Genomic DNA, 27,178 nt, shown 5'->3' on the forward strand with positions numbered 1-27,178 from the left:
GGATCGATAGAAGGATCCCACCATTTTTCCAGCGGCTCTGGCAACGGATTTAATGTACGTGTTCCATTTCAGATCAGGAATAAAGGTCAAGCCCAAAAACTTATCGAAACATGAGGCCTCCCCAAGACGAGAGCCATTCATTTCAATTGATGCCAGATGGGGATCAGAACGTTGATGATGTAAAGATAAAAGCTAGGTTTTAGATGCATTAAAAACCACCTCTTTCCCCATTGTACCACTTGTTCAAGATGAGAGAGAACCGAAGAGAACTTGATCGTTTACGGTCTTAGATGTGCTACCATAGATAGTAGTATCATCAGCATAAATGTCTATGAATGATGATTGTTATTTATTTCATAATTATTTAAAGAACTAATAATGCTGTCATTTAATTTACACACGTTATCGTTGTTGTATGTACACACACATGTAAATAAGATGACAAGACCGAATCACTCTTTCTCGAAATCCGCACAGAGACATTAAGCTGTTGAATCAATATAAAGTGAAAAAGAAATAAATTAATAGCTCAGACAGAGGTGACTAGTTCAGTTAATTACATATCACGGTCGATTAGAACAGTAAAAAAAAAATATTTTCAACCCTAACCCAATCTCACAATTAAAAGAATTCTAGCATTTTGTGTTATTAAAGTATATAGGACAAATCTTTGGCGAATTAAAGTTGATTATCTCACATTTAATCTAATAATAGATTATCATCGCTAAACGCGTAGACTGAATATCCATTGTTGTGAATGTCGACATGCTAATATTTTTCTTAATCTGTACAAGGGAAATAACCTCTCGTTTTTTCAGAATAAAGATAAAATTGTTTCCGTATATTTTGGCGTAGAAAATAACTTTTTTCTAATTCTAACATTTTTTACAAGAAAAGAAAAACATCTAAGTTTAATATTTTCTTTTTATTTTTAGTTTTCACACACATTTTTTGTTTGTTTTTGTTTTTGTTTTCATTAATTTTTAAAATGTTGAACAATTTTTACTTTAAAAAAATTCAGGTTACGCTTAATTGTTATTTTATATTTTTATTTATTTAGAATTTTGTTTAACTTGTACGAGATCGCTTATCATCGCAGCTTTCTTTTAAAAAAATATAAGCAACAAAAAATTAAAAAAAAAACTATTTTCATTTATTTTGGCTGTCAAAAATAATACGAAACAATTATGGCCGACCTTTTTTCGGCTCCGCTTATGAAAGTAACGAAAGCATTTGACTTGGGGCAGCCAAAGCTATAATAGGAGAGTGACTGTAATTACACGTTAATTCGCTGCATTCTTCATCTGAGGAGTAGTATGAGGGGAGAGGCCATTTTAAACATAGGGCAAATTAAACAATCAGATCCTCCCGCTTACGGAGTGCATTGGCAAGTATGGACGTGGTTGTGCTTGTATATCTCTCCATCTGGGCTCATTTTTAAAGCGATTGGGCGAACAGTGACATGGCCCTTTTTAAGAAAGTAAGCGGAAAATGATATAGATATTCTTTCTTTTTTTTTTTTTCAATTTCTAAAATTGTCATAAAATGTTTGTCATGAAGGAAAATAAAATGTCCTTTTTATAAGGTAAACTAATGTAAAACATAGTATGTCCATTTAATGAGTGCCAGACGCAAATGTAGAATCAACGATGGTGTACTTCTATGATTCAATTAGAATATACCTATCCGAGTATCCTGGGTAGTTTCAGAATTTATATTGGTGTAAAGGTCTATATCCAAATCCTGTTGACTGAACAAATAAAAAACAGACCAGAACTAATTTCTAAGGACAGATATAGAAATCGCATGTGTTCATTCAAATCTGGGCCTAATTCTGAAACAAAAAATACCCCAACTTCTTGAGTCAGGTATATAAGCAAACTGGTGAGGTCGGAATTGAAATCGTAATAAATACATTCCCAATAAATTAAATCAATTTAAAGCGTTTTCTTTTGAATTGTATCATATAGTGAAATATCTAAAGACAACATTGTTAACAAAAAGCCGGATATTATATTACGTTGTTTGCGTCGAAATCGATATATACTCTCATATTATACCAGGCTAAAAAATAATAATAAACAGTGAAAAGTTGTAAAACAATTACTACCAAAAATAATAAATAGATATTTATATATTCAATGAAGAATTATGTCAAATCAACTATTTTTTTTATAAATCATCCATAAATACGTATCATAGCAACTATTTTGACTTCTAAATATCACGCGTGACAGTATTTTTTTTTTTTTTTAGGATAAACCTTCATTTGTAAATAATTGATAAACCAATAGTGGGTTTGAATACAAACTTTTTAACTTTTAAAACAGTAAGAAAGGATAATTGCGATATACAGAAATACGTGCAAACGATCGTTATTCGTTATTCGTAAATATTCTACTATGTCAACTCACCATATGCTTTACCTACATGCGTTCTGCTATTTGTTTGGTTTTACTCCCTACGGTCTACCCAAAATTATTGATTAGAAATGCAAAATATATCTGGAATGCGTTGTAAATTTAAATATATATATATATATATATATATATATATATATATATATATATATATATATATATATATATATATATATATATATATAACAATGTGTTAATATGAAGCCGCTCAAATCGGGACTAGCAGTAACATAGAAGAAAATCTTAAGATATTCTATATAATCTTAAGATATTCTATATAATAAATCTTAAGATATTCTATATAATCTTAAGATATTCTATATAATAAATCTTAAGATATTCTATATAATCTTAAGATATTCTATAAAATAAATCTTAAGATATTCTATATAATCTTAAGATATTCTATATAATAAATCTTAAGATATTCTATATAATAAATCTTAAGATATTCTATATAATCTTAAGATATTCTATAAAATAAATCTTAAGATATTCTATATAATCTTAAGATATTCTATATAATCTTAAGATATTCTATATAATAAAGCTTAAGATATTCTATATAATCTTAAGATATTCTATATAATAAATCTTAAGATATTCTATATAATCTTAAGATATTCTATATAATAAATCTTAAGATATTCTAAATAATCTTAAGATATTCTATATAATAAATTTTAAGATATTCTATATAATCTTAAGATATTCTATATAATAAATCTTAAGATATTCTATATAATAGATCTGGGAACTTTGAAAAAACATAATTCATAGATTATAATGTAAATGAAATGCACTTTAATTAACTCATACCATTTATAGCACCTCAATGTATATACACATGACTAACATGACAGGCAGCAAAATCACTCCTTCACCGTTGAGATTTCTAGATGTCAGACAAACTTTTACTCTAATAGTTGTTCATCAAGGAGCGCTGGACGTTATATTTCCCTCCCTGTTTCCTACCGGACTGTACTAACTTGTTGAAGTTTAAATGTAATGTGAACAGATATCTCGCTGCTCAATTATCCATACGGTTCCAAATAGTAGTTTTTACGTTTCAAGTGGCAATAAGCTCCGTTTTCGGGTGGAATATAGTGAAGAAAAATAATTAGCACAGGAACGAATATTTTCTCAACAAAATAAAATGTTTTTCCCTTGGCTTAATTAAATAAATTAATAATTAAACTCTATTATTCGACAAGAATTTGATGTTGATATATACTTGGCAGTTTAGTATGGTGTCTTATATAAATAACGGTATATCAACTCATTTAAAATTTGATAAATCTGATGACGTGTTTTATGAGGTAATTGAAAATTGGGAAAATTTGGCGATGGTTGTTTTGCGCGTCGGATTTGAGATTTTGGGGAATTGTAATTCTGAGTGCGGAGAATGTGTGTGCTTTAATAGAAATCGCTGTTAACAGAACATTGAAATAATTGTCAGCAAGAGTCAGATTTCCCTGCGATTCTATTAGGCATCGCTAAGGCCAATTATGTGTTAAATATTTTTTAATTATCTGTTAAATCGCTAAAATAACAGAAATACATTATAAATGAAATTCATTTTTAAATAGTATTTTTTGTTGTTTTAAAAAGCAAAAATGTAATTAAAAGAGAATATCTCAGTGAAGAGTATATTTATAAAATGGTTTAAATATTTATATTTATCGATATTTTAAGATTTAATGATTTAACATATTTTGTTTTTGTTTTAACATAATTCAGATTCGATTTTTAAAATCGTTAAATCTAGTTTCAGTTTTACAGCAGTCCTTAAGAAATGTACTTGTTAGTAACAACAGCACACTAACAGTTTTTTTTTATTTGACTTCATATTACAAATGTTTTTACTAGTAGTCTTTTAAGAATACCAAATTAATAGGTTTTTTATTACATGACCTTATATTATAAATGACATTTTTTTTTGTCAAGACAAAAGCTGTAAACATGGTTATATTTATGTATATGTTTCCTCCCGATTATCAATATATTTTCACTCGAGCAATACCGGACGAATTCCGCTAGCAAATAATAACTGGCAAATGTATTAATGAAAGTAATTTTGACCATTTCACGAATCATGTATTACTTTATATATATATACATATATATGTATATATATATATATATATATATATATATATATATATATATATATATATATATATATATTAGTGGTAGGGAAGGGCGGGAAGGGTCCTAAAAAAACGAGCATTGGATAGCATCAGCGAGAAGCGAAACCGAAAGCAAAATTTTGTTAGCAATAAATAAAATCGACGCGTATAGGGCACGAATTTGGATAACTTAAGTCAGTAAGCGAACGCGTTATCGATGGGCCTACGAGGACGCAGATGTTATAATATCGCAAATTTTGCTTTTTAAAACGAAAGAATATAACGACGGTTTGCGCATGCGCAGTTTGCAAATCGCGTTTTAAGTAGGGTTTTTTATCTGAACCCTTCCTTCAAGAAAAACGACATTTCTATACGAAATAATTGACGCTTTTTTTTCCAGTGTTGCGATATTTTTGTCCGAGAGATTGATCTTTCTAACGATATCGTGTTTTGTGCTTGTACGATGCGGATAACAATAGATTTTAGCGGACATACGAGCACACACGCACACACAAACATATTTGAGTTTTATTTAATAGATTAGGAGGAATAATTTGCCCGGTGAACTAATTCACACAAAAATGAATAATATATAATGATAATGTCGTTCATCAATTTCCGTCTGTGTTTGTTTACAATATCACGTCAGATGATATTTGGATTTGACGAGAATTGCCTTGGAAAAGTTACTTCTGATTAATGTTTAGTTTTAAAATATGTAAACCTCTGAGCTATATGTCCAGATGCCACAAATCTGTTTTTTAAGAAGAAATGATTTGCTGAGATTTTGTTATTTTTCTTGACCGGTGTAACGTAAAGTATTCCTCTGTAAAACTTATTCATTTATAAGAGAAATAACACTATTTTTAAGATCAGATAATTGCTGCGAAAGGCAATAAATACCTGAATGAGTTTAGTCTATTTTTTTAAAGTATTTGCAATCACTTTTTTTATTTTTTTTATTTTTTTAAGTATTTGCAATCACTTTTTTATTTTTTTAATCTTGAATTGCAGGTTTGTAGGTGTCGAATATCTATAGATTTTCTAGGAAAAAACCGCTAGCCGCTATATCAAATTTTTTTTCCGCTACATTGCAAACGAAATCTCCAAATCTAGTGAGAAAGCTGCTAAATCGGCAACACCTTGGCCGGTGTAACGTAAAATCTCACCTATACAAATTCTTTTTTATCTATAAGGAAGGAAAGACCATTTTTAGGATCGGATTTTTTCGATTTTCGATACTTATCGGATGAAAATAATTTAAAACATATCTAAGAACACTGACAGACATATAAATTACCTTTGTGTGAGATTTGAAAATAAATTTAGCCGTTTCGGAATCTATGGGGAAGGGACTCTCTCTCTCACACACACAGGAAATGACTTTGATATGATAGATAGATAGATAGATAGATAGATAGATAGATAGATAGATAGATAGAGCGAAAGAGATTTCTCCCCAACTTGAATCTTTTAAAAAAATATACAGTTAACCTGGCCTACCTTCATCTCACACCCTCTTCCCCATCTAATTAAAAGGGAAAATGTTAAGATGAATCGGTGCATTTTTCAAGCAGTCTTGCATTACTTCAGCTAATTATCATACATTAAAATTTGACAACCCCAGGGGATAATCTACAAGGAGAAAAGACATAGCAAGCCTTACGCCATTCATACACAAGTTTGTTTTTATTTTCATGATAATAAAGAGAAGAAAATAAGGTTTTATTTTTAATAATAGATATTCATCATATAAATGTGCTGTCACTGTTTCTTTCGGAAGGGATACAATTATAAAAAAAAAAAGTTTCGAAATCGAGTTCGTAGTGTCCACTTTTCCTCCCTGTTACAGAAACTACGTTGAAATTCTTTGCATTATTGTTATTATTCATGGTAGATATTTTATGGTTCCACCTTGTAAAACATTCACCGCAAACACTCGCCCAGTTACAATCAATGTCAACAATTACCCTCACTCTCTATTTATACACAGAACTAAACATAAATTCAATGAGCAAAGCTTTTTCCCCAGAGCCGCCCGTCTGTGGAACACAATACCACGGGGATTGTTCTAAGCTGACTATAACAGTCATTTTCAAGTTTAACATTAACAAGTTCTTGTTGAGCCGTTTAATCAATGTCTTACTCATTACCAAATATCACGGTGTTCTTTCAATAAACCTTATCCTCAAGTGGCTTGTAGATCTCGATAAGCAATGTCTCTTTTGCAAAATACAGATTCTGTTAGTGTTAATAATTCCAATTTATCTAATTTACCAATAAAAACTAATTGGCAATTAATGAACAAATGTTTAGCAGCAAATATACATGCTCTATACAAAGTGACAGTAAAGACAAATATTAACAACGAACAGAGATTAAACATAAGTAACAGGGGAAATAATTTCAAGTTTTCGTATAATTATAATATGAAGATCTTCGCACGTTATAAATATTATAAATATAGAAATAATACCAAATATTTGGGGATTAAAAATATAAATTTGGAAATAAATTATTTCGCTAAAAATGCCACATCATGAACTTCTATACCAAATATTTTTATTTAAAAAGATTTTTATAGCTAAATGAAAACACATAAACTGATAAAGTACTAACTTGTCTCGTACATTTTGAGAAAAAAGTTCTGCAGTAAAATAAAGAGCAATTGTCTATGAGTGAATAAATGTTTACAGCTACTATTATTGAATAAAAAGGAGTGAAACGCGTGGCGATGTGTATAATTACTCTTAATAACTACAATGAAGCGTTAAATCTACACACACACACACACACACACACACACACACACATATATATATATATATATATATATATTATTCTTTAAGTACATACAGTCATATCTTGCTACGATGTGCAGACCGTTTCAATCATATTTGATTTCATCAGGCAAGAAAAATTAAAATACAAAAATTAAAAAAGTTCCAGACCTTTTCAAATTTTGAGAAGAGAAAAAATACAATGACTGGCGTGAAGCAAAAAGAACTTTAATTTTGCTTCACGCCAGTCATGGCGTTTTTTCTCTCCTCAAAATCTGAAAAGGTTTAGAAACTTTTTAGTTTTTGTATTTTATTTTTCTTGCCTGATGAAATCAAATATGATTGAAATGATCTGCACATCGTAACAAGATATGACTGTATTTACATAAAGAACAATAATATATATATATATATATATATATATATATATATATATATATATATATATATTTTATATATATAATTTGCTCTCTTTGATTGAGCACTATTAACGACCCTTGTTGAAATTCAATTATTCTTAATTATAGGATATCTTTCTACCTGGAACAAAAATATATATATATAAGATGGCTTCTTGTCTGCATATTCTGAAACTTCCTTTGCATTTCACGTGAATACAAACAAAATGAGAATAAGTTTATGATCTCAAATATATTTTGTTTTCCAAGTCAAAAATGAAGCCTTCAACATAAACTCAAGTCAAAAATGAAGCCTTCAACATAAACTCAAGTAAACAGATCTATTGTTCAATCGTATAATTATAAAAAACATTTAAAAAGTATCAATTGTTTCAAGTGTCCAGACATCGCAACCACAACTATTTAATCCCAAGCAAAGAATGAAACAAAAACATCAAAAATAAAATAAACATCATACACGAACATAAAAACGTATTAAATGACAAGAAAAAAACGTATTTAAATAACGAATAAGTTGTTAGCACATCACACCTCGTGATGCGAAAATGAAAATTGTTAACAAAAAAATAAAATAAAAATGTGTTATTATTTCTACTTGACTATCTTTATCTTTACTATTATATCAAAGGCAAAATGTGTGTGTGTGTGTGTGTGTGTGTGTGTGTGTGTGTGTGTGTGTGTGTGTGTGTGTGATGAAATTACGGTAATTAAGCTACACAGAAAGGTTTGTGCATTATTCCTGGGAGAAATATTCAGATATTTTTTTAAACAAAAGCTGAAGGTTTTTTAAAAGTATTATAAATTCAGAGCATTTATTTATGTTTCAACTACATTTTTTTCTCGTTCGCTGCATTGTTTCTAATATGTTGTGTTTGCTTTTCTGTTTTATTTTAATTTTTCTTGTTTTCATTTTTTTTTCTACATATTTTTATTTTTAGTTTCTTTACTTATTTTTATTTCATTTTAATTTTTATTTTCGTACATTTAAATCGTCCCTTTTTACGGTTCGATATTAATTTTTTTTTTCATTCCTCATTATTTTTATTTCCATATTTTCATTATTTCATTTTCAAAATATTTTCTTTCATTTTCCATCTCTACTTTTTCAATTGTTTATATTTTTGTTTATCCTTTCAGTGTTTACGTGTTTCTTCAACTTCTTTAAACTATTTTTCTTGTGCATTTTTTCTCATTGTGATTCTATTTCTTCATTTTATTTTCTCGTTCTTTATATTTTTTTCATTATTTTGCACTGATTTAGTTTCTTTCTTTTATTTTTGTATCTTTCCATTTCTTTATTTAACTTATATTTTGTTTCCTTCTTTTAATTTGCCCTTATTTTATCTCTCTTCAATAATCACTTCGTCCGTTCAATTCACTTTTTCAATTCCTTCTCATTATTTATCTTTCTATTTTTTTTTTTTTTTTTTGCTTTATAGTTTGTTTAATTTTCTTTTTTTGTACGAATTTTCTTATTTTCATTCCTGATACATATTCGTTCATTTTGTCGTTTTGTCATTTTTTTTTCAATTAGTTTTCCTGTTTTCTTTTATATATATTTTTTTCTTTTTTTATTTGCTGTTTATCTAACTTATTTATGTATTTTACTTTTTCTTGGTTTTTTATTTTATTTTGCGAATTTTTATTTTCAATTGATTTAACTTTTCTATTTTTTTCATTTGATTCTTAATTTACTTTTTCTTTTTATTTTCAATTTTAATTTGTTTCTCATCTGTGTTTTTTTTTATTTTACTCTTCGTTTTTCGTTTACAGCTTTTTTTTTTCTCATCTCCTTTCAACCACTTTCGTCTGCACGGCAGACCCAAGAATATTCCCTAAAGGATCACCTTTTAAATTTTAATCATCCTTTGAAGATTTACTCTTAAGAAAGAAACATTTTTATTTTAATCATTTTCTTCTGATTTTAGTTTTCGTTAAAAAAGTAAACATTACATAATCACTGATGAATAACGAAGAAAATCATTCTTTACTTTTCTCTGTTCTTGATACGAATTCATTTTTCTATGGAAAGAAAAACACGATTTTGTTTAACATCAGAGAGTATCAAAAACATGTTTTGATAAACACTTGTTGCTCTTTATCATTCTCTCTTGTTGTCTCTGCTATTTCTCTCTCGTGTGCATCGACTCTTTCCTCTTCATTTCTATCAACCCTGATCCACCCTTATTGATAAGTGACCTTATATTTCTTATCTTTTTTGTTCAATTTCATTCGATCTTACGCTTTATCTCTTTCCACCGCACTGATAAACTCTTACTAATAATTCATTCTTACAGTTCTTATCTTACTGTTTGCTATATCTTTGCCTTTCACTCTTTCCTTCTTTCTTTCTGACACTTTCTATTTCTCTCTGTCTCCCTAATAATTGATTTTTATAGATTTCTCCTTTTTATCTTTCTCTTCTCTAGTTTCCTTCTTCTTATTCGCTCTCTTACAAAATCTCTCTCACACTCTGATTAATTCGCACTTATGATTATTCCGATAATTCTTATTTTCTTCCTATTTCTCTCTCTCTATCTCTCTATCTCTCTCTCTCTTTCTCTCTTTCTCTCTCTCTTTATCTCACACACACACACACACATGCACACATTTTCATCATATTTTTCTTACTCCCATCATTCGTAGTTCTCTTCTCTTTCTCCGCTACAGTTTTAATCAACCTTTTATATTTCTTTACCTCTCTTATTTTAGTTTATATCTCTGTATCTCCCACTCTTTTCATCACTCTATCTCTAATTTCTCTCTTCACCCCTCCCGTTACTCCCACACAATGATTTCATCATCTTTTCTCTCGGGTTCATTGCTCTTATGTAAATACGAGCCCCTAACAACGGACATAAGGAGAAAAAGACATTTAAAAAATATAAATAAATCGATAATTGAATAAGCTATTCACAATCAACCGTGTATTGTCATCTTTCTAAGATCATCTTCGGGCTTACCGTTTTCTTCAGATTCTGACGACCGGAGGAAACGGCATCGAAAACAAGCCAAACATTTGATATCACGTGCCCAGAAGTCATCATAGACACTTTATCAATAGGTTTTGGTATATCGCAATGTTCTTATAAACTATCGTCAGTCTTTTGATAGCAGCCGATGTCCATAAACAGAGTTTCCCCCATTGTCTGCGAGCACTGAATTCAATGCCATCCTGCTTCGCTAAACTACAGCGCTCGTCCATACAATGTGACCATTGCTTGCTTTGGTTTCTTCTTGTCTGCGTTTTGGACAGTACTGTGACCTTTCCACCATTGTTTGTAGTTTGATAGTTTGGATGTGCAATCAGTCTCGTTTGCTTGTCATTCTTAGTGACTGTGTCCATTACCGGCGAGGGTTTCTTCAGACATAATAGCGTTATGGTTTGTAAATAAGCCGCCATTTTATTCTGCATTTTATTTCTGCTAAAATCGAATGTTCTTTTTGTTAGCCATGTTTGTTTAATGAGCTACACACGGAATGTCTTTGAGTGTTCTCAGGAATTTAAGGGCCCTTTCACGAATGAGAGTGAAAGAAAGCGAGTAGAAGGAGAAAGAGATAAAGTAAGCTTTTAAAAAATAGGAAGAAGAAAGAAGAATAAGAGAGTCGGAAGGATTTGAATAAAATAGAAATGGTAAAAAAGAAACAAAAGAAAATAAATTTGAACCACATTTAAGCATGAGTATAAAAAGGAAACAATAAACACAGGTCGAAAATACAAAATACTTATAACGAAAGAAAAAGAAGTTTGAAGTGAATGAAAATGGTTTTAAAAAAACATTAAAATTACTGGAAAGAATAAAACATAAAATATCTAAAGAGACACAGAGAAAAAAGAAAGAAAGGAATACTGAATTCAAGACAAAACAGTGAAAACTAAAACAAAGAAAAACTAGTTTAAAATCGAGAAGAAGGTTTGAAAAAGTTAGTTTAATGAAAGAAAGCAAAATAGTTTAAACACAAAGTAAGAGAGAAAAGGAAAAATAAAAAGATAAAAATAAAACCAAGAAATAAATAAGGGAAGACATGCTTAAAAAATAGAATGTTTTGCTAAAAAGTGTAGAAATAGATTTAACAAAAACGACAGAAAGAAATTGAGAGAAAGAAGAATGAAATTAGATTGAAAAATGAAGTGAATAAATTTTCAAAAGGAAGTGAATAAATTTGAAAAAATGGAAGAGTAAGAGAAAAAAGATGAGTTTGAAGGAAAATGAAATTAAAAAATGAAAGAATGAAGAAATAGAATAATATAGAATAATATGCAGAAAACAAAATTTTACAATTTTTGTTTCTTAGCCTTCTCCTGTATCTTTCTGCATTGTATTTTCTTTTTTCAGTCATATTTCATTTTCTTTTCCTGTTTCAACCAAAAATGATTTACGACATTTTTTATGTTAATTTTTTTTATATAATCAGAGTATGCATAGAGTAAAAATTTATGTTAAATTTTTTTTGTGTTTTTTTTGGGGGGGGGCTTGTAATCTGAGTATACATAAAGTAAAAGTCCATTCTGATTTCTTTTATTGATTTTATTGCTTATGATTACAAAAAATTACTAAACTTTGTAGACTTTAGATCAGAAACTACATGTTTGAAAGTATAAACATTTATTAAACAGTTAAAGCACGAAATGGAGAGATAGCTTAAATTTTACTTTGCGTCAAATAAAATGCATCTAAGCTTAGTAAGAATCTGAACAGTAAAATCTGGCTCATGTAAGAAATTGTAAAATAAAACTGAAGGCTTTAACAGGGTTGTAATACAGATTTAATGTAAATATATTACTTTGATAAATACTATGAAAAGTACTTTATGGTCTACACAAGCAAATCAAACAGCCATACATACATACATACATACATACATACATACATGCATACATACATACATACACATACATACACACATACATACACACATACATGCATACATACATACATACATACATACACATACATACATACATACACACATACATACACACATACATACATACACATACATACATACACATACACACATACATACACACATACATACACACATACACATACATATACATACACACATACCGCGCATGTATCATTGTCAACATAAAAAGAAAAAAAAAGGAAGAGAAGAAGGTGGAAATATTTTTTTACATTTCAACAATTTGAACTACCCTTCAATTAGTTTTCTTTTTTATTAACAATATGCACGCATATGTACACCCACTCTCACACACACACACACACATATATATATATACATGCACACACATATATAAATATATTCACACAGATATATACACATATATATGTACATATATACATACAGACACACACACACACGTATATATTATATAATTTAACTTATAATAGCTCTACATATATATTGTGCAGTTTTAGAAAAAATATTGTTTTTTTAGTTTAATATATTCAACTTATTTTATTTATATATGTGTGTGAGTGCTTCTTCTTTTTCCTCTTTCACTTTCTCTCGCTGTATATATTAGTATGCCTTCAGCAATCTTCTTTCTACCTTTAATTTATACGCTCTCTCTTTCTCTTGTCCCCCCTCTCTCTCGCTCTGTCTCATTCTTTGTATCTCTCTTTATATTATTCTTTACTGCTCTTTTGCTGTCTTCTATTTTAAATTCGGTTTTCCATGACCTTTTATCTGTCTACGACCAGCCTATGTTCTATTTATATCTTTATATTCCCTTCCCCTCATTCAATCTATCTGTAACTTTTTACATTTAATCATACGCTCTCTCTCCCTTTCGTTAATCCATTCAACTATTTTCCTCCTCCTTCTTAATCTTCAGTTTTTTGTTTTTTCAATTTATCTTCCATAAAAATCTTAGTCAATATGCGACAACAGAAGATGGCGTCAAAATATCATTTCTTTACACCATCTTCGCGCCTACCTAAATCGTTTCTTAGAACACGACACCCTACACCAAGCTCCGGATGTGAAATATAAAAAACGTCAACTTAATGATTTAAGTATCGATAACAATTCCAAGAAATTATCACATAATGGCCATCGGCATCTGTGTACCACTCAAATCGCCATCTTAAAACTGTGAGAGGAGAGGGCGGTCTTTTAAAAAAAGACAAGAAAAGAATCATAGTGTGTTAATGAAAATAAAATATTTTTCATATGATTTGTTAAATTGGCGGTGGTGGTGGTGGTGGTGGTAGTAGTAGTAGTAGTAGTAGTAGTAGTAGTAGTAGTAGTAGTTTTATTGTATTATTAACTGAACAAACTTACTTGAATTTGGTTCCACTACATATGTGAGTGTTTATGTTAAGAACAAAGTATGGGTTTTCTTAGAAACGTGCAATGTTCTTTCTAAAGAAAGCTAGAAACAAAAGGGAGAAAATATTAAAATGGGAAGAGAGTTAGCTACACGGACGATTTCATAAAGAAAAGACGTATGAAAAAACATAGACAGGACTACGCAAGAGACACTTACACAGAGAAATGAGAATTTTTGTTAATATTCCGATCTTTCTGTTGATTATATTTTGTTCGTTTTCAGTTTTATAATTGTCTCCATTGCACATATTATAGTCATTTTCTTCGTGTATTTATTGAAAATATTATAGTGATTTTCTTCGTGTCTTAAGTGCACATATTATAGTCATTTTCTTCGTGTCCCTCAAACAGCACATATTATAGTCATTTTCTTCGTGTCCCTCAAACTGCACATATTATAGTCATTTTCTGTGTGTCACAAGTGCGTATAATTTTCTTTGTGTCTCAAATGCACATAATATATAAATTTTGTTCGTGTTCCCATTGCACATACTATAATAATTTTTAGCGTGTATTCATTGCACATAATATAGTAATTTTCTTCGTGTGTCAATTGTACAATTTATAGTAATTGTCTCTGTATCTCAATTGCTAATATTATAATAAGCGTCTTAAGTGCACGTATCATATGAATAGTTTTCATGTATCCATTGCACATATTATAGTCATTTTCATGTCTCTAGTGCACATAATATAGTAATTTTCTTCGTGTTCAATATTCATTTAAGTTTTTTTTGATGAGTTAAATGTATTTATTTAGTTTTCAGAATCCTTTACCATCACCCTGTAAACTGTTGGCGAAGGCGAAATATACGATTTTCTACTTTTTTCATGTGGACCATTATCCTATCTTTGCTTGTATAAGTTTGTCTGTTAATAGCTGCCATTGTTTTTTTATGAATTTCGTTTTCAATATTGTTTCCGGTTTGTGTTTGTACCATTTTTATCATGAATACAAATAGTTGTATAGTTTTATTATGAATACAAATATTTGCATAGTTTTATTATGAATACAAATATTTGCATAGTTTTATTATGAATACAAATATTTGCATAGTTTTATTATGAATACAAATATTTGCATAGTTTTATTATGAATACAAATATTTGCATAGTTTTATTATGAATACAAATATTTGTATAGCTTTATTATGAATGCAAATATTTGTATAGTTTTATTATGAATACAAATATTTGTATAGTTTTATCATGAATACAAATATTTGTATAGTTTTATTATGAATACAAATATTTGTATAGTTTCCAATTGAATGTTATTCCCATGCCATCACTAGTATGTGTTTTGGGGTAGTTTTATGCATTTAATTTTCTTCTTCTGATCCAGATAATCTAAATTTATTGTCATATGTATGCATATATATATATATATATATATATATATATATATATATATATATATATATATATATATATATTCTACATTTTCTTTATTTGGACTTTGATCTGATCTCGTAGTGATTGCGTTTCTCTCTTCCAGTATCTTTTGCATAGCCATGTCTATATGTTTCATGCGCATTTTTGTTATTATTCATTACTTCATTATCCAGTACATGTAGGTCCTTCTCTTCTCATTTTGATGTTCTCGCCCTTTTGTTTCTCGCTTTTGCTGATCAAGCAATATTACTGTTACTGCATTTTCATTAGTTTCCTAATTCGATGCTTTTAGAGATATTTGTTTATCGTCACGCGGATGAAGATTGCAGAACAGATTACTAGGTATACACTTAGGTAGGTATTCATTCGCTCTACCCTAATTTTTGCTAAATATTTTAATGTCATGTTTTCTTGCTCTTTTCAAGTATGCTTTTAATTTTCTTTTTCATTTCAGTTGATTTTAGTGTCGTCTGTTTGTTATTTACTAACTAGTTTTCACACAACTCATTATCATCGATTGCTAATTGGCAATAAGTGTTCTTCTTGAGTCCGAGTGACAACAAGTTTCAGACTTTTAACATTCTTCACCTCTTTCGATAACCATTGTAAATTATTTTACGTTATCGCAACAGCGATTTACCTCGTTTTTCTTGTTAGCAACGCCTGTTTGCCCTTCCTAGAATTTGAATGATAATAAAGCCTCCACACAAAGTTCCAAGACTCATTCTTCTAGTAAAGGCCTGGTTGTTTCTTTTTTTCTTCTCTTTATTTTCCACAACCTTTCACAATTTTATGTGCTGTCAGCTGATGATGGTGCTACCGCATCTGTGTTAATTTTTTTTCTATTTTTTTCTTTTTTCATTTCTAAAAGTTTTGTCAGTGTTTGTGGTGATCGCATTCAATGCCTTTCCTTAATATTTCAGCTGTGTTCCTCGTATAGTCTCAATTTCCCTTTGATCTTAAGGTTTCCTAATCTTTTTTTCCTGTTTTTTTTTCGGGAATGTTTTTAGTCACCCTACAATTATCAGCATTACACTGATTTACTTCATACTCCATATTCATTTCAGTTTTCTGATAAATTTCATGTATTTACTTTGTCTTTCTCTTTCCTTGCTTTTCACTATGAGATGCCGGAACAGCGAAATTACTATTTGCCAGGTTTTTTTTTTTTTTTTTTGCTGACTCACGTCGAGTCTCTTTGCTTATATATATTATTATCTTTATACCGCCATACCCCAGCGGATTTTGTAATTTTTATTTTCGAATACTATTTATCGTCTGAGCTTGTACCCTTTATCAGTGTGTTCAAAGTGCAGGCATTTGCATTGTTCTCAGTGAACTTTACTCTCCACGCAGTCATGTCCTTTCGTGGCTGATTTGTTCCATTTATTTAAGTGTTTTACTGTTTTGTCCTGTTTTATTTATTTATTTATTTATTTACTTATTTATTTATTTATTTATTTACCCACGGGAACTATGTTTACTGCTATCCTGGATTTTGCCTATTTTAGCTTTGATATAATTATTTCTGATTGCGTTGTTCTGTGCGACTGTCATAGTTAATCTTGTTTCTCCGTTTAGATGTCGTTTTTTTCAACAGCCTTATGAACCAGCGATGCTTCTCTTTTCATTTTTCTCTTCTCGCCTTCTCGTTTCCAGTTTCTCTTATTGTCCATTTTTGGCGATGTCTCTTGCTGCGATGATTAGTCTTTCTGTATTTTTTTCTAGTTTATATGTCATTTACGCAGTCTTCTTGCGAGCACCAACACACAGTACTCATTGTAAATATGCAAACACGTATTTAATTTACTCGAATATATCAATCAACACTTCAGAAACAATTATATTTGATAAACGTGCAAAGTTTAATTCTGTTTCACCTCAAATAATGTATATTGCAACTTGTATACAAGTGATTATTATTTGGGGTCATGTCTAGGATGGTGGGGAGTTGAACAGCGAGATTTCTGTTCACATTACATTCAAACCTCTATAGGTTAGTAGAGTCAGAGAAGCAGAAAACAAAGAAGGAATTCAAAGGTTCGAGAAGAGAAACTATTAAAGGAAATCAGTGAAAGGATGGGAGTTTGCTGAGTGTCGGCTTAGTCGAGAGTTTGTACGTCGATGGGTTACAATTGCTATACGAGTTCATCAGGGTCCATCAAAGTCCTTGTAAAACAGGCACAGGAGTGCAACATTGCGGCGATTGGACAGAAGAGCTTGACTGATAGTGAGGGACCTATTAGATTTGATACTCCTCTTTTTTGACCTTATCTAATAGTGGGAGACTAATGGTAGATGCATCAACCCAGATCTGGTTAAAATTTAATCAGTAGTTACTGGGTCTTTACTTAAAATAACTGATAAAAAAATCGGAATTTAGTCCTTATTCTCTTCTCTTTTACGTGAAATGTTTAAAATATTAAAAACATTTAATCATATAAATACATTGTTTTCCTCGGTATTACTTGATAATATCAAATTACTTTGTTTTGCTAATAATTGAAATTGATTTCATTATCGTATTTTAGTTCATCTAAATTGATATGAAATCAGCATTTATTTCTAGTTTAAAGGCAAATGCGCATATGAAAATAACGTGTCGATAAAAAAAAACAATTTGTAATTGAAAATGTGTTCAGCTGAAGGGCAGAAGCATTTCACATTAATTAGCTTTCATTAAAGTAAACTGTAATTAAGTGGAATGAAGTGATTTTAATAATCATATTAATTGCTGATCATGCGGCAAATGATGTTGTTATCATCATTCGTCACGTGGTCGACATGATGAGTCGAAACAATTCAGTATTTTCGGATGTTTGCAGTGAAACGTTGTTAAAATAACATAAATGTTATTTTAAGAATAATGTTATTTTAAGATAAGAATAATGGTCCGAATGATCCAAATAGTACAGGCTTTCGCTGAAACTGTGAAGGTGGACGCAACCCATCGGACTGTAAATTGCCAATATTTTCCATGTGCTATTTGTCATATTTGTACAGTTTGGGGATTCACGTCCGCATGTCTAAACGTTGAAGTTCTTGCGATGACAACTGATCATATTGCTAACCTATTGGAACATACTATTCTTTCTTCATGTTCCCAGCATTAGGCGGAAGATGCTTTGCAAGGGCTTCTCGTCTGTGGAGCATATTAGCGTGAAACAACTTCCCTACTGATTACAACTTGCAGTTTATATCATTGATAAATGTTAGTACTCCCATAGTATTCCTCATCTTTCGAATGAAAATTATTCCGCCTCATTAACTCTTATCCTCAGGTAACTTTTGGCCTTTATATGTGAAGAGCAAAAAACATTACTACAACAATTTCGTTTACTGTTAAGTATAATTTTCTTGTCGATTGTGATGCAAGGCACATGTGATTACAAAGGAATCTGATTTTATCAATTTTGATCCCAACTTTAAGCCACAAAATCATTTTGTAGAATTTGCTGACGGCAGTCGAGTAAATGATATGTTTTGAAAAGAGGTGATACTAAAATCTTGCTAAGGAACAGTAAAGGTGAATTATGTTTCTGTATTCTAGAAAACGCTCTTCTAATCCCAAAATTTAAACAAAATATATTTTCTATACAAGCTGCCACAAAAGGTGCACATATAAACTTTAGCCCCAATAAATCAAAACTTGTGTACCCGAATGGAACTGTATTCGACATTAAAGAAAATGGAATACTATATTATTTAAATAGCGTAATCCCATCGAAAACGGCCTGCCATAATTTACAGACATGGCATAAGATTCTTGGACACTGCAATATTCCTGATATCAAAAAGTTGCCGACTGTAGTTTATGGAATGTAAATAAAAACATCAAAAAACTTTAACTGCGACGTTTGTACGCAGGGAAAAATCGCCAACTATCAAAAGAAGATACGAGAGAAGAAGGCCAAAAAAATCCTATCAATGGTGCATTGTGACTTGAATGGTCCCGTGGAACCGATGGCCAGAGAACACAATAGATATGTGTTGAATTTCGTAGATGACCATTCAGGTTTAATAATGGTTTAGTTTTTAAAGAACAAATCTGATACCCTGCTAGCAACTAAAAAATGTTTAGCCGACATGGCTCCCTACGGTGAAGTATTCGCTCTGACAACGGTACGGAATTCACCAATAAAGACTTTGAACTTTTACTAATTAACCATCGTATCAAGCATGAAAAATATGCCCCTAGATCGCCACACCAAAACGGGACTGCGGAAAGAGCATAGCGGACACTTTTTAAAATGGCAAGATGTCTACTCATTGAATCCAAACTCCCTAAAACGCCTCTGGACGTACGCACTTATGGCGGCTGCCTGTATACGCAACAGGTGATTTAACAAAACACTATATAAAACCCCATATGAAGCGCTCTGTGGTAGAAAACCAAATTTACGCCGAATGCATGTATTTGGTTCAATTTGATATATATATATATATATATATATATATATATATATATATATATATATATATATATATATATATATATATAAGGAGTAAATTAAAACCGATAGAGGTATATTTCTTGGATACGATAAAAGCAGTCCAGCCAATTTAGCATTTTTTCCAGAGAAAAATAAAATACAAAATAATCCGATGTGCAAAATTCACAGACACGTTAAATTTAAAAGACGAAACCCCGTCATATGAAGAGGATGAAATTATATTTCCTCAAATTATTAAAGCAAATGAAGGCAATGAAGATGACGGGAACAAGAGTATCCATCATGATAGTGATGATGCTGTTAAAGTCGACAAATATCCCAAAAGAAATAGAAGGCGGCCCGACTTTTTTGTGGTCGATAATATGAAAGATTATCAAATCGACTATTGCTATTCCATGGAAAATACGCCAAAAAGCTTTAACGAAGCAATTAAGTAATTCAGAACATTGTGATCAATGTAAAATAGCCATGAAAAAAGAAAAAGATGCTTTGACCGAAAATAATACCTATACGGTAGTACCTCTCCCAAAAGATAAACATGTTATTTCTACAAGATGGGTCTTTACAAAAAAGACTACAGTACCAGGCGTTGAACAGTACAAAGCTAGATTTGTTGTTAAAGGATACTCTCAGATTTACGGTATAGAATATTTTTCTACGTTTTCACCGACCACGAACCTAACGGCAATCAGAATTTTATTGCAAATTGCATCAAAATATGACCTAAACATCCATCAAATGGACGTAGAAAATGTTTATTTGAATGCCCCAATAGACAGTGAAATTTATATTACCCCTCCAGAGGGATTCATAATGAAAAATAAAAATAGCGTGTGGCGACTTAACAAGTCATTATACGGTTTAAAGCAGAATGCTCATTGTTGGAATACATTATTTCATGATTATATGATTAAACAACAGTTTAAACAATGCCCAACATCCCCCTAAACCCCAACAGACCCCTTTTTATATACCCAACACAAAGACAATGAACTACTGATTTTGGTTTTATGGGTCAATGATATTTTAATCGAATCAAATTGTGACATAATGTTGACCGATGTTAAGAAAAAATTAAGTAAAAGATTCAAAATGACCGATCTTGGCAAAATATCTTGGTTTTGAGGGATAAAATTTACTCAAAGGAAAGGACTTATTATGATGAATCAATCGAGATACATTGACAAAATACTATTGGCTTCCACTTCTATAATTACCATTATTATTATTATTATTATTATTATTATTATTATTATTATTATTATTATTAACAAACCCAATTTATAGGAGAATGTCTAATCCAAATATTGAAGATAACAATGTGAATTGGGCTGGATCATCTTGTGAAGATCTCACGTCCGGCAGGTGTCCCACTGTTCAGTATGGTGGATCCCGTCGTCATCATGCAACTGTTCGAAATTCTGAGGATGTTGTTGGCAAAAGAAGTAGTGAGAATTGGCAGGGGGGGTCCCAAGACATGAAGAGAGTTGGAACAGGAATTGAAAAAAAAAACATGGACAGATGGCAAAAGAAGAGTATTATCGTCGTGCTTTGTAAGAAGTGGAAGCACAAAATCTGGTGGATATGTCCGGAATGTGAAGGAAGAGTAGGGATTTAGAGGAGAAGGAGTGCTAGGAGTGTGGTGAGTTTGTTATCTCAGTTAAAACAAATTAAAAATAACAACTTACAGTGATGGCAAGGGATGGGATTGTAAGGATGGTAAGAGATGAAATGAATAAGAAAAGTAAAATTGATGAAACTAGCTCTGATGAGAACATTAAGGGTGCGGAAGTACAGAAGGGAAATGTGGGTGATGATGTGAGGTGGGCGACCGAGGAGGAGTGGAATGCTATGATTAGGGGAAGTGACAATGAAACGTTTGAAGGATTTAAGGCAGACGAGATCCATGACTCTGAAACAACGGGACCGGTAGAAGGAGCAGATGTATGGAGAAGTGGTAATGAAGTTCACGCTTTGACTATCGTAGAGAAAGAAGTACTTCAGAAGTTAGAGAGGTTTTTCTTGTGAGCGAGATTATAAATATCCCAAATATGAAGAGTATTAATAGGCAGAATGTAAAAGTCGAGGTAAAAATAGTTTAAAATGTAATACACAACTATTAGGGAACTTCCGAACCCAGCGTTGTTGTGGATCGTCTTCGCTTGATACAGAAGAAAAAGAGGGAAATGAATGATAAAAGACAATATTGGAAGAGGCGGTATAGATTGCTGGAAAAGGGGGCAATTACAGTTCTAGCAATGTTGAAAGAGAAGATCGGCGTTGGCGGTGTGAAAATTAAGAGATTTGTTGGGAAAAGTGTTTCTTTTCGACAGAACAACCTTTTCCAGAACAATCAGTTTCAGATGTACAAAGAATTAAATGGTAGTAAATGCAAATGGTGCCAGGAAGTTCTTGAGTAGGATTTGGTTTGTCGAATGGCGACACAATGAGAAGGTTAGTTGATTGGGAGAGGTCAGAACAAGGTTTTCAGGAATACAGCAGATGGAGAACGTTGTGATAACCCTTGACGACGTGAAATTTGGCATTCGAAGGATGACAAACTGGAAGACACCTGGTCCAGATGGGGTGAAGGGCTTCTTATTCAAGCAGTTTCAATGGCTTCATTCATCTATAGCTGCTTCCCTGCAAGGTGTCGTCGAGTTGGGGAATGTCCCTGATTGGCTTGTTATGGAAGGACGACATTGATTTGGAAGGATCCGGCAAAGGGAGCAGCTGCCAGGAATTACAGACCGATTGTATGTCTACCACTAATGTAGAAACTGTTAACCGGAATCTTTGCAGACAAAGTTTATGGGTATCTTTGGAGTAATGGTGTTTTTTCCTGATGAACAGAAAGGGTACCGGCGCGGGTCGGAGAGTACCAAGACCCAACTAATGATTGATAAGGCAGTAATGCAGGATGCAAAGAGAAAAAAAAGGAATTCGAGTGTAGCATGGATCGATTACAGAAAGCCATACAACAGGGTTCCTTACTCATGGATCCATGAAACACTATCGATGATGAAGGCTGCTGGGAATATTATAAGTTTTTGGAGGCAAGTATGGTTCAATGAAAAAGGGTTGTGATAACAGAGAGTTGCTTGGAGGTTGGCATTAGATGTGAATGTTCCAAGGAGATTCGTTATCTCCGCTTCTTTTTGTAATGGTGATAATGCCTCTTGTAGAGAGAGAAGCTGGGGTGTGGGCTTTGGATCTGGTGGCAGACGCCTCGACCATATACTGCTTATGGGTTATTTTAAGATATTTGGTAGAAATGAGAAAGAAATAGAGAGACTGGTAGAGCTCGTCTGGACATACTCAGGAGACATCAGGATGGAATTTGGGATTAGTAAGTGTGCAGTATTGGTGACAAAAAGGGTAGCAAAGATGCATTCGAATGGAATAGTGTCACCAAATAGAAAATTTACGAACGAAATAGAACAAGCAGGGTATAAGTATTTAGGAGTGCTTAGGAGGCATCAAGAACAGATAAAAGAGAAAGTCAGAAATGAGTATCTTAAAAGGGTGAAATTAATTGCGAAGTCGAAATTGTATAGAGGAAATCTGGTGAAAGCGATGAATGCAGTGTTTTAAGGTACAGTGCGGGAATGTTAGAATGGTCCGACAAGGAGTTGCAAGCCATGGATGTCAAAACAAGTAAAGTGTTAGCAATGTCTTTCCTCCTCTTATACAATATTAGAAGTAGCGTATCAGAAGAGGAAAGACGGTGGGAGAGGATTGATGTGTAAAAGATTGATTGATTGATTGATTGATTGGTTTATGGCATATCAACCTATGTGGTCATTTAATGCCAGAGTTTTTTATATACATTAATAGTTATGGGTTTTATGTATGTATCTGGTGTTTAGTGTCTATGTTTATATAGTTAGATAAGGTTTTTTTTTTTTTAATTTTGTTGAGTAATCCTGTTATCTTCAGATATTTGAGAAGAGTAGTTGGGTCTACATGAGTGAATATGTCTTTTACAGTTTTTTCATTATATAGATTCAGTCGGTTTTGTTTCAAGTCTTCGCATCTTGTTAATATATGATTTACTGTGTATGGTTCCTGGCAGGGTGTGCAAAGTGGGGCTTCTTTTTTGAGTAGGTAGGAGTGTGTTATAGAGGTATGACCTATTCGGAGTCTTGTTATTATAACTTCCTCCTTTCTGGTCATTCTTTTCTTTGGTTTCTGTTTTCCTATGGTTTCTTGGATTTGATATAGTTTGTTTTTAGTGCAGGAGTTCCACGACTCTTGCCATGTGTTTCTAATATATTTGTTAATGGTTTGTTTCAAATCGGTATTTTAGATCGGTATGAGGGATCTTTTCTTTGGTCAAATTTAGTGCTGCTTTTGCTGCTTTGTACTGATTTGGCATCTGAGGAGATAATGAATTGTTTATCTTTAGAAGATTCTAAAAGATCGAGTGCCATACCAATGGCTGATACTTCGGCACTGTAGATCGATGCTTTGTCTGGTAATTTTTTTATTAGGATTGTTTTATTGCGTATGGCTGCAGATCCAACGTTGTCTCCATCTTTTGAACCGTCTGTATAAATTGTTGAGTGTTTGGAATACTTACCTTTAATTACTTGGAATTTTTCTTGATATATGATTGGATTTGTTTTTGTTTTAGGGTATTTAATTAGATCTGATATTATTTTTGGTTGTTTTGTCAGCCAGGGGGGATATTTAGGTTTTACAGATTCGTGTATTGTTGCAATGTCCATCTGGGCTTTATTTATGGATTCTTCCATACGTAGGTTTTATAGCATTTTCTTTTCTATCAAAGAGGTTTTTGTATTGGGAGTGGAAGACACATTTATAAGCAGGATTAGTTGGACATGAAGCCAATTTTGTATAATATTGTAGTCCTAGTTTTTCTCTTCTAAGTGACAATGAGGGTTCATCTGTTTCTACATATACACTTTCCACTGGGGAGGTGGGGAAGGCTCCTAGAGCCAATCTTAGCCCTTGGTGATGTATTGTGTCTAATTCCTTTATGTAGGACTTTCTTGTGGATCCATAGATATAGCAGCCATAATCCAACAACAACTGACAAGGGATCTGTATAATTTAATTATTGAGTCTTTGTCTGCACCCCAGTCTGTGTGAGCTACTACTTTTAAGAGTTGGATAGCTTTGTTGCATTTTTGTTTGAGGTATTTAATATGAGGAATGAATGTTAGCTTTTTATCAAAGATGATGCCCAGATATTTAGACTGATCAACTACTTTCATTATCCAGTTTCAGTATTGGGTCATGGTGCATTTTCCGGATTTGGCAGAAATGGATGACTTGTTTTTTCTTTTGAAAATTGAAACCCATTTTTTGTTGTCCATTCATTTATTTTGTTTAGACACAGTTGTAAATGGCATTCTATTCTTGTAATATATTTTGATCTATAACAGATCAGGAAATCATCCACATAGAGGGCACATTTTGTTCCTACATTTATATTTTTGACAATGTTATTTATTTTAATGCTAAAAAGCGTGACAGACAGGATGCTTCCTTGTGGTACCCCCGTTTCTTGTTTTTTACTGATGGATAGAGTATCACCTAATTGTACATTAAATTGTCTATTATTTATCAAATTTGTGATAAAAATAGACATTCTGCCTTTTAATACAAGCTCTTGTAGATCTTTTATAATGCCATGTCTCCATGCAGAGTCGTATGCTTTTTCAATATCGAAAAAGACTGCCGTAAGATGTTCTTTCTTGATAAAGGCTTCTCTGATGAAGGTTTCTAGCCGGATCAGGTGGTCCATGGGGCTTCTTTCATTCCTAAATCCTGACTGATAATCTGTAATCAGATTATTTGTAATCCGTTGTTAATCATTCTTTCCATTATTTTGGAAATACAGCTAGTGAGTGCTAGAGGTCGGTAATTCATGGGATTTGTAGAGTCCTTTGATGATTTAGGTATAGGGATTACTATGACCTGCCTCCATATTTCACGGACGTTGCCACTTTCCCAAATATCATTGAATATTTGTAGTAGGTAATCTGTAGACGTATCAGGAAGTTGTTTTATAAATTGATAATGGATTTGGATCAGGGCCAACAGCTGAGTCATGAGCTTTGCTTAGGGATACTTTCAACTAATTTTTAGAAAATGGCTGGTTGTATTTTTCTGTATTATTTGTCTGAAACAGGAGTATTCCAGATATACTAGGAGATTTGTAAGAAGGTTGAGGTGAAGAGTGCTGGAAAGTGGTTCGAAGAGGTGCTTAATAAAATGAGAACAAGTGAGGATAGCAATGTAAGAGTATGGTGGGACAAAAGTGTCATGACTACCAAATTGGAACATAATTATCCGGATTTAGTCGTAATTGACAAAGTTTCAAAAAACTGGCAAATTTAGACTTCTCAGTACCTTGCGACAAGAACGTGAGAGAGAAGGAGAACGAGAAGTGAGTGAAATTATGCTCTATTGGCATTGGAGATAAGGCGTATACACAGCGTTAAAACACAAATAATTTCGATCGTAGGTGGTGTGCTAATATCAAGTCGTTTGAAGGGGCATTTGAAAAAACTATGAATCCCCGATGTTTTGGGCTGGCTTCAGATCTCTGCTATTGTAGATACCACTGATATCCTTCAAAAAATCCCTTGAAAGCTTCTGGTTTGAAGTCGGGATTGACGGAAGTCCTCTGAGAATGTATCCCATCTCTTTTCAAGGAGACGTTGGTAAGTGCAATCAGAATTATTATTATTATTATTATTATTATTATTATTATTATTATTATTATTATTTGCACTCACTAGGAATTTTCACAATTCAATTTAGGTGTTCTTTTCGTAGCGATGTTCATGTGTTTTCGTGAATCTAATCTTTTATCATCCTTATCAATCGTTTGTGTAGCTATTTCTCTTTCTATTTTCTTTCTCGTCGTGTTCATTTTTATAGTGTGTTCTATGTCTGTGTTCTACATTATGTGTTTTTCTGATTCTTATTTCTAATTCAGGGTCTTTTATACTAACTAGTTCTCTTCCACCGTCTTTCGTTTTTATGCGAAGTCGGTCAGTACCTTTTTTTAGGTGAAGTGCACTGTGCATGATCATAAGTTTCTTGGTCTTTTGGTCGATGTGCCTCAGTTCTTCTTTGGTCCAGTCTATGAACGGCCCGGAGTATCTTACTAATTATAATGTGTTTATAACTTTTATTAGATTCTTACTATATAATGTAGTTTCTATGGGTTTTTTTTGTCTTTTTAGGTATTTTCCCCCATTTTCTTTTTAATTCCTCTTGATTTAATGGTGTTTTCTTCCG

This window comes from Euprymna scolopes, chromosome 35 (assembly GCF_053919585.1).
Source record: "Euprymna scolopes isolate OS-2025 chromosome 35, ASM5391958v1, whole genome shotgun sequence".
Taxonomy (NCBI): Eukaryota; Metazoa; Mollusca; class Cephalopoda; order Sepiida; family Sepiolidae; genus Euprymna; species Euprymna scolopes.